The sequence below is a fragment of the Puntigrus tetrazona genome, chromosome 6 (genome assembly GCF_018831695.1).
Source record: "Puntigrus tetrazona isolate hp1 chromosome 6, ASM1883169v1, whole genome shotgun sequence".
NCBI lineage: Eukaryota > Metazoa > Chordata > Actinopteri > Cypriniformes > Cyprinidae > Puntigrus > Puntigrus tetrazona.
Genome location: NC_056704.1, coordinates 546622 through 554435, shown reverse-complemented (window position 1 = coordinate 554435; position 7814 = coordinate 546622). Strand labels below are relative to the sequence as shown.

Here is a 7814-nt window from a genome sequence, read left to right as displayed (position 1 = left end):
AAGGCTAATCATACGGATTTTAACGCAATGATTTGTTTTAGTCAGATATTCAAAAACGTCTAAGCTTTTGAATATAAAAAAAATATATATATATATTTTTTTTCTCCTGTTTTGTTTGTTTACTTGCTAAACGTCTGAATTGAATGAATGGGGGTCGCTGTCCGCGGTGCTGATCTCTATCTCTCTCACACACACACACACACACACACACACACACACAGATCTCGCGCGCTCTCTCTCTCTCTCTCTCTCTCTCTCTCTCTCTCAGTGTTCGTGTCGCTCTCCTCGCGGATGAATCTCGCAGGGATGGAGATCAGAGTGGCTCGTTTTCGCGTTCGCCGGAGATAAAGTGATTTTAAGGAGAAATGCGGCGTGTTTCGCGTGCTGAAGATCTCACACACCGCCGGTCCTGAGCTCGCGTTGAGACGAGGAGCGGCGCTGGGAAGTTTAATGCTCCTCAAGAGCGACCATCTGAGGTAAAACCTCCCTGTCTCGGGCTGTCTGGATCCAGACGTCTGTCACCGTGCCTGTGTTTTGCTGTTGTTTTGTGAGTCTGCCCGCGTGTTTCTGTCCGACGAGCCGGAACGCAGCGTGTCTCAAAACCTAGTGAGCAGACTACATAGACTGCATTTTCAGGAAGGGGGGGCATCGTAGGCCCGTTTCGAGTCGAAACGCTTGTGTAGAAAAATGCGGCCGGTATGCAAATGCTCATTATTGATTGAGACGCAGACATGAGGCTATCAGTCGTGTAGTTGATGCATTTGGGCTAATAAGCACTTGAAGAAGGGGACATGTTCCTATAATGACCACTGTCTGTCAGTTTGACCTAGTATATGTAGAACATCAGTATTTATAACAGATGATAGAAGACTTGGGGTTAATTAAATGATTAAAAGAACTGCTAGTCACATCAATTCTTATTACTGCGAGTATGCTTTTATTTTAATATATATATATATATATATATATATATATATATATATATATATATATATATATATATATATATATCGTTTTATTTTTGCTTCACTGATATTGATAAAGCAGCCGGTTTATTGCTGAAGGTTGGGTTGGGATGTTCTCCTGACCTCTTCACGAGGCATTTCCCAAAGGAGGTTGAGAACAGTTTATGGAAAGGCCTAAATAAAAATGTGCGCGTTGAATACTAATATGTGCAGTCGTACACGTCGGCATGAACCGGGAGCAAGCTTTGACCATCTCGGGAGGTCGGCGTGAGCATTTGGGCTGTTTTAATCGACTTGCAAAAGCCTGCCTGCCTGCTTGCGGAAACTGAGTTTGCTGCTTTAGCTGTCTGGCTTTTTCCGGCGTGATGTGAAGCTGTCGTATGTGGATCGAGCTGTTTGAATAACTCTCGCAGCTGGTGACGCTTTCGGTCGACCGTGAGCTCACACGTTTGCAGGCTCCTTTAAGACGACGGCCGAATGGAGTGGATTTTAAGATCCGTCTCAGATCCGATCCAGCTCCGTCATACTTGTTTCTGGTGCCTGTCTGCTCTGCGGAAAGCTCCTCTAATTTACTCTCAGCAGCATTTGGTTTATTCTCGTCTCTGAAATTGCAATAGACGGCAATGCATGACTGAAAGTTTGTCAACTTTTGACTAGACAATGCGGCGCGCAACAAATGTCCGTCCTTTTCAAAGGTCTTCGGAAAGAACAGATCTGCTGGGATCTAGCGCAGTGAGTGTCATCTGTGAAGCTCTCTATAACAGGCTGATGGCTTGGCAAACGCTCGATTCGTCTCTGGGCTCACTTACACGCACTGTTTTAGCAACTAGTTGTCTTGGCTTTTGATGCATTTAGAGAACTTTATGCATATGGGTAGTTTAATGCTTTTTTTTTCAAATAATGTTTTAATTGCTGTGCTATATTAGTTAGTTTGCACACTTGCAAACGCACGTTCAAGTTCACTATATAACCCAAACGTGGTTGCTTTATGGGTTTTGGCAATAACTCATTTAACAGCTCATATTTTCAGCATGACATTGATATAGAGAAAAGTCATTTTGCACATGCAATATGTAGCGCAAAGACATTTTGGAAGTGCATGCGCAGTCTACAAACTTTCTTAACTTTTCTCTTTATTTTTTTGTAATTTCGCTGGCATAAGCTGAGTATCCCGTTGCGATTATTCTCTAAACGTGAATGAGCAGAGTAATGTTAAGACGTTTTTTCTACAACCTAGTGCACTGCATCGCTGTCTACCATCTACATGCGTCCTAAACTGAAATGGAGGCTCGTAAGTGACAGATTTGGAGCGCAAATGTGTGTCATACAAATAGTGTCTCACATGAAGCAAACTGCATGCACAATTTATTTTAGTAGACTTACAATGATGCGACGTGACGTTAGGGAGATAACGGTGCAACCCTAAAAACTGTTCACACAAATATGAAGTATTATAGTCTGTTATAATTGATTGAAGTAATTAAGTAACAGATGCATTCAATGCTGCATTAGATTTTTGCTCAACATAAGGTTTCTCAGAAGCCAATACAGTCATTATGATCATGCATTAATTAGTTATTGTTTTACAACAATTAGTAATCTTTTGTAAAATTTTCTTTTATTAGGATATATGAAAAAAACGATTGGAATAAAGTAAAAGTTACTTAATGCACTAAATTAACGGCAGCTGATTTATTATAAACAAACGTTAATTACCATTTAATGATGCATTTTTAAATTAGCATTAGCCTAGGTTAATAAATAATGCAAAAATGATGTTCGTTTTTAGTTTGTGATGCCTGATGCATTATTTAACCAACGCTGAAGCTTATTAATGTCATTTTTTTAAGCGTGTTGTCTGCTTATGTGCATTACAAGGTTTTGAAACGGTGCATTCTAGAGCTAAGGAATCAGTGCACGCACAATATCTAAAAGCGAGATTGCAGTGCTTTGTTTTGAAGTATATCCTCGATCTACTACGTCCGAGTTTTGCTCTCCATTGACCATCGACTCTTGCTTTCATTAGAAACCTCCAAACAATCGTATCAACCGAAAGCCCTCAAACTGCAGTGAAGTTTCTGTCTTATCTCAGTCCGCCATTGCGCCTGGGCTTCTCTGTTATGGGCCGAAGTCAGTCCATCACGGCGAGTCAATAAGGGAGCGAGGGCCAACAGCCACAGCAAAGGCCATGAATGGACTGCTAATCATAGGCAGATCAATAGCCTTTTCAATAGCGCTTACTCATATTTAAACAGGGCTCAGGCTGAGAGCTCTTTCTGTGTGCGCTCGCTGTTGAAATGTGACACAATGTTCACGTCTCGCAGTACCAGCTGTGTCTTTATGCCACCAAATTAACATTCACTTTAGCGGCACTATTTCAGTAGGAGCGTGTGTGTGTGTGTGTGTGTGTGTGTGGATGCTTTTTTTTACTGGCCTGAATAAGCCCCACCTAACCGCTTTAGTGAACTCAATATGCTCTTGTGCTAAAAAGGAAAAGCAGCCGAACTGAAGACGACTGGTGTCTTGTTGTGGCACGATAGTTTGAGAGTCAAAGCTGTACGTCAATCAGAGGTGAGCTTCAACTTCAGCAGCGATGAAATAAAATCATATTTTCAGGGTAAATCAGCTGCCATACAAAATAAACAATGGCTTTTTGAATGCGCTACTTTACAGTGAGAAAATAAGTTCTTTTTAAGTAATTAGTCTTGCTTCTGCATGTTTATGTATTAAATAAATGAAATTAAATAGGTTTGGAATGCTTTGAGACTTTCCGTCTCTCTTTCTGTCTCTATATATATATATATATATATATATATATATATATATATATATATATATATATATATATATATATATATATATATATATATACTTTTTACTATATTAAAGTAAAAACATTAAAATTGTTAAATATTATTGCAATTTTAGATCATTTTCAGCATCATTAATCCAGTAGTGTCACATGATCCTTCAGAAATTATGCTGATCATTTCTGATTATCAAGTTGTGCTGCTTCATATTTTCTGTATCAGGATATTATAATAAAAAAAAAATCATCTGGCATACTTGGCAAGTCTTCAAATTTGGAAAATAAACCGTCGGATGAACAAAAATGCATGGAACCTCCTACAATGTCATTATTTATTGAATAAACACTAAGCCAAACTGGAAAAGCCTTGTGTGAAAATACCCCCTTACTGGTGCTTTGATTAACTGATCATCATAGTAAAAAAAAAAATACTCATTTTAACAGAAAAAGCCTGTTAGATGGTTAACAGTAAATTACTGTAATATATAGGGTAAAGAATAGACATTTCAGACTAATTTACGGTAAAATACAGTTTTTGGAACGAAAAAGTCAAAACGTACATAGACATTACAAGAATTCCCTGCATTGCATTTCACACTGGATGTTTATTCTTTGAAATAACTGTTTCTTAGTTCTTAGCAGTTTTGTTTATTATGGTTTTATGTTACATATAATGCTGTGAAATTATTGTTTTTTTGCACCATACCGTGACGGTGTTTAGTGTTTGTGTGAATGACTTTCTCGTCACTACCTGCATTTGGTTGTTATCTGTGTATTTGAGGTACAAAGCAGATTTCAGGACTTCAGTAGGTTGGTATATTATCTTTATATCAGTTCGTGGAATTACGGTGTTTAATTGTAAATTTAAGTTAAAACCGTAAAACCTGAAATGCTGCTACTGTATTTTTGTATGGTAGAATTCCGGCAGCCACAGCTGCATTTTTTTTTTTCAGTGTGAGCACCTTTTATAAAAGCAGAGGTTTTGCCAAAGAGGAAAGACATGAGCAGTGATCTTATCGAGAAGCGATTGTTGCTGCCGTCAATCTGGGAAGAGCAATGCAGCCATTTCCAAACAATCTGAAGTCCATCATTCTACAGTGAGGAAGATTATTCAGAAGTGAAAGACTTCTGAATCCAATCTGGGCGTCCCAGCAAATTCACCCAAAGATCAGAGAAATGGCAGACAACTCAAAAACATACCCCAGACTTTACAGGCATCTTGCTAAATAAACGTATTCATTTATTTTTTAAAAATCTTACTAACCCAAATGTTTTAACAGTAATCGCACTACTACTAATATTCATCCATAAATAATATCTAATATAATATGCAATGGTTTAATTGAATTAAAAGCTGACGTGGTCTATGCAGGCATCAGGCGGTGAGGGAGCTCGGGACAGTTCAGAGACGTCAGTAAAGCAGCTTTGTGTTTTTGTTTTTGAGCGTCACGTCTTTAAATCCATCAGCAGAGAAGACTTTCACTACGTTAATTCCTAAATGTCACTGTGCTCTCTGGTGTGTCACTCAAACCCCAGAGAAAACGCTCTCCTCGAGCTATTTCAGATTTCAAATGACCTTCTAAATCCCAGCAGTGATTTTTATATAAAACAAATCACAGCTCTGATGGTTCTAACCTACATACGTGAGGACAAATAGGCCTAATTGGCCATGAAAGGCCGCTGTGTGTGAGAGTGAAGGACGTGTCATTGGGACTACAGCACTATCTGGACAGAAGCGGCCCGCTGATAAAGCACAGCATCGCCCGGCCTCTACATTATTCATGCGCTTCCTTGTATTGAGTATCTGCAGAAATGGAGACGAGCGTTTGGTTCTGGAGATCGGCTGCCTGATTTCCCCGTGTTGCATCAATCGGGAGCAGAGAGAGATGCAAAAATAAGTAGAAACTCTGTGTTCTGTTTTCTTTATGACACGATCTTCCTCTCAGACCCCTGCTGTGCTGAGAGAGAGAGAGAGAGAGAGAGAGAGAGAGAGAGAGAGAGAGAGAGAGAGAGAGAGAGAGAGAGAGAGAGAGAGAGAGAGAGAGAGAGAGAGAGAGAGAGAGAGAGAGAGAGAGAGAGAGAGAGAGAGAGAGAGAGAGAGAGAGAGAGAGAGAGACAGAGAGAGAGAGAGAGAGAGAGAGAGAGAGACAGAGAGAGAGACAGAGACAGAGAGAGAGAGAGAGACAGAGAGAGAGAGAGAGAGAGAGAGAGAGACAGAGAGAGAGAGAGAGAGAGAGAGAGAGAGAGAGAGAGAGAGAGAGAGAGAGAGAGAGAGAGAGAGAGAGAGAGAGAGAGAGAGAGAGAGAGAGAGAGAGAGAGAGAGAGAGAGAGAGAGAGAGAGAGAGAGAGAGAGAGAGAGAGAGAGAGAGAGAGAGAGAGAGAGAGAGAGAGAGAGAGAGAGAGAGAGAGAGAGAGAGAGAGAGAGAGAGAGAGAGAGAGAGAGAGAGAGAGAGAGAGAGAGAGAGAGAGAGAGAGAGAGAGAGAGAGAGAGAGAGAGAGAGAGAGAGAGAGAGAGAGAGAGAGAGAGAGAGAGAGAGAGAGAGAGAGAGAGAGAGAGAGAGAGAGAGAGAGAGAGAGAGAGAGAGAGAGAGAGAGAGAGAGAGAGAGAGAGAGAGAGAGAGAGAGAGAGAGAGAGAGAGAGAGAGAGAGAGAGAGAGAGAGAGAGAGAGAGAGAGAGAGAGAGAGAGAGAGAGAGAGAGAGAGAGAGAGAGAGAGAGAGAGAGAGAGAGAGAGAGAGAGAGAGAGAGAGAGAGAGAGAGAGAGAGAGAGAGAGAGAGAGAGAGAGAGAGAGAGAGAGAGAGAGAGAGAGAGAGAGAGAGAGAGAGAGAGAGAGAGAGAGAGAGAGAGAGAGAGAGAGAGAGAGAGAGAGAGAGAGAGAGAGAGAGAGAGAGAGAGAGAGAGAGAGAGAGAGAGACAGAGAGAGAGAGAGAGAGAGAGAGAGAGAGAGAGAGAGAGAGAGAGAGAGAGAGAGAGAGAGAGAGAGAGAGAGAGAAGAGAGAGAGAGAGACAGAGAGAGAGAGACAGAGAGAGACATTTCTATCTCTTGCTATTCTGAGTTTATACTGTTTTGAGTTAGCGGTCGTGAGATGGAAACGTGGAACGTTAAGAAAAAGTCTGAGTTAAAAGATGTTCAATTGCAATAATGACTATATGTCTTGAAAAAAGAATCTCGCAATTCTGATTTATTTTATTATCTCACGATTCTGAGAAAACAAGAGATATACCGCAAACTCTCCGTTGCGACTCTATAGCTTGCATCTGTGAGATATAAACTTGCAATTCTGAGAAAAAATGGTCAGACTTGCGAGAAAAACCAATCACAGTTACCTTCGTTTATTCATTTACTTCATCCTTCGGTGGAAACCATCGTTCGTAGTTTCCTCGTTGCGTGATTATAAGGTCAAACGCACGACGTTTATTAGATTGAATTGAAATTCTAGTTTCATTTTTGACCGGCTAACGTCATTAATAACCATTTCCCCGCTGTTTCGGGCTGCCGTTGCGTCATGCGTCTTCAAATGCATCACGCCACGGAAGTAATGGATTGTTCGGTGCTGCCTCTACAGCTCAGGAAACACAGCACATGTCCTGTCATGCTCCGAGGCAAAGCACTCAAAGTACATGCCGTAGTGACACGCGGTGGAATATGGTGATTCTGACCTTTCTATACGGCCCCTGTTTCAAGCAAGAACTTATGCTAGATAGACAGAAAGAAGGACACGAGCAGGAGAAGAGAAAAAGAAGGAGACGAAAGGAGAGAAAAGAGAAAATAACATGCTCTATTCATTTAGCCGCGGTACCCTTTTGGGCTGTCGGCTGTATTGTCAAAAGTGTGAATAATTGAAGCTGTGAAAATGTCAAGCAGGCTGTCCTGAAAGCCCCGAGCTGTTTGTCTTTCTCAAATTAGCACTGAATGAAAAAAATCACACTTTTGAAGAAGGTAGCGAGAGAGAGAGAGAGAGAGAGAGAGAGAGAGAGAGAGAGAGAGGGAGGCTCGGTTTGGTAAATACAGCATTTAGTCGCAAGCTTAAAAAGTTGTT

The 7814-nt window shown here is 41.0% G+C and overlaps 1 protein-coding gene across 5 annotated transcripts in view; it reads left to right on the top strand.

Moving 5' to 3' along the window:
- Positions 1-263: 263 nt before the first annotated feature.
- dlgap4b (discs, large (Drosophila) homolog-associated protein 4b) overlaps positions 264-7814 on the top strand; it is a 92238-nt gene continuing 84687 nt past the window's right edge. For 4 of the 5 annotated variants that reach the window (XM_043242199.1, XM_043242197.1, XM_043242195.1 and 1 more), the window contains exon 1: positions 264-476. The gene's annotated coding sequence lies outside the window, so the exon portion shown is untranslated. The remainder of the gene's footprint in view (positions 477-7814) is intronic. The other variant, XM_043242198.1, reaches the window with a different exon arrangement.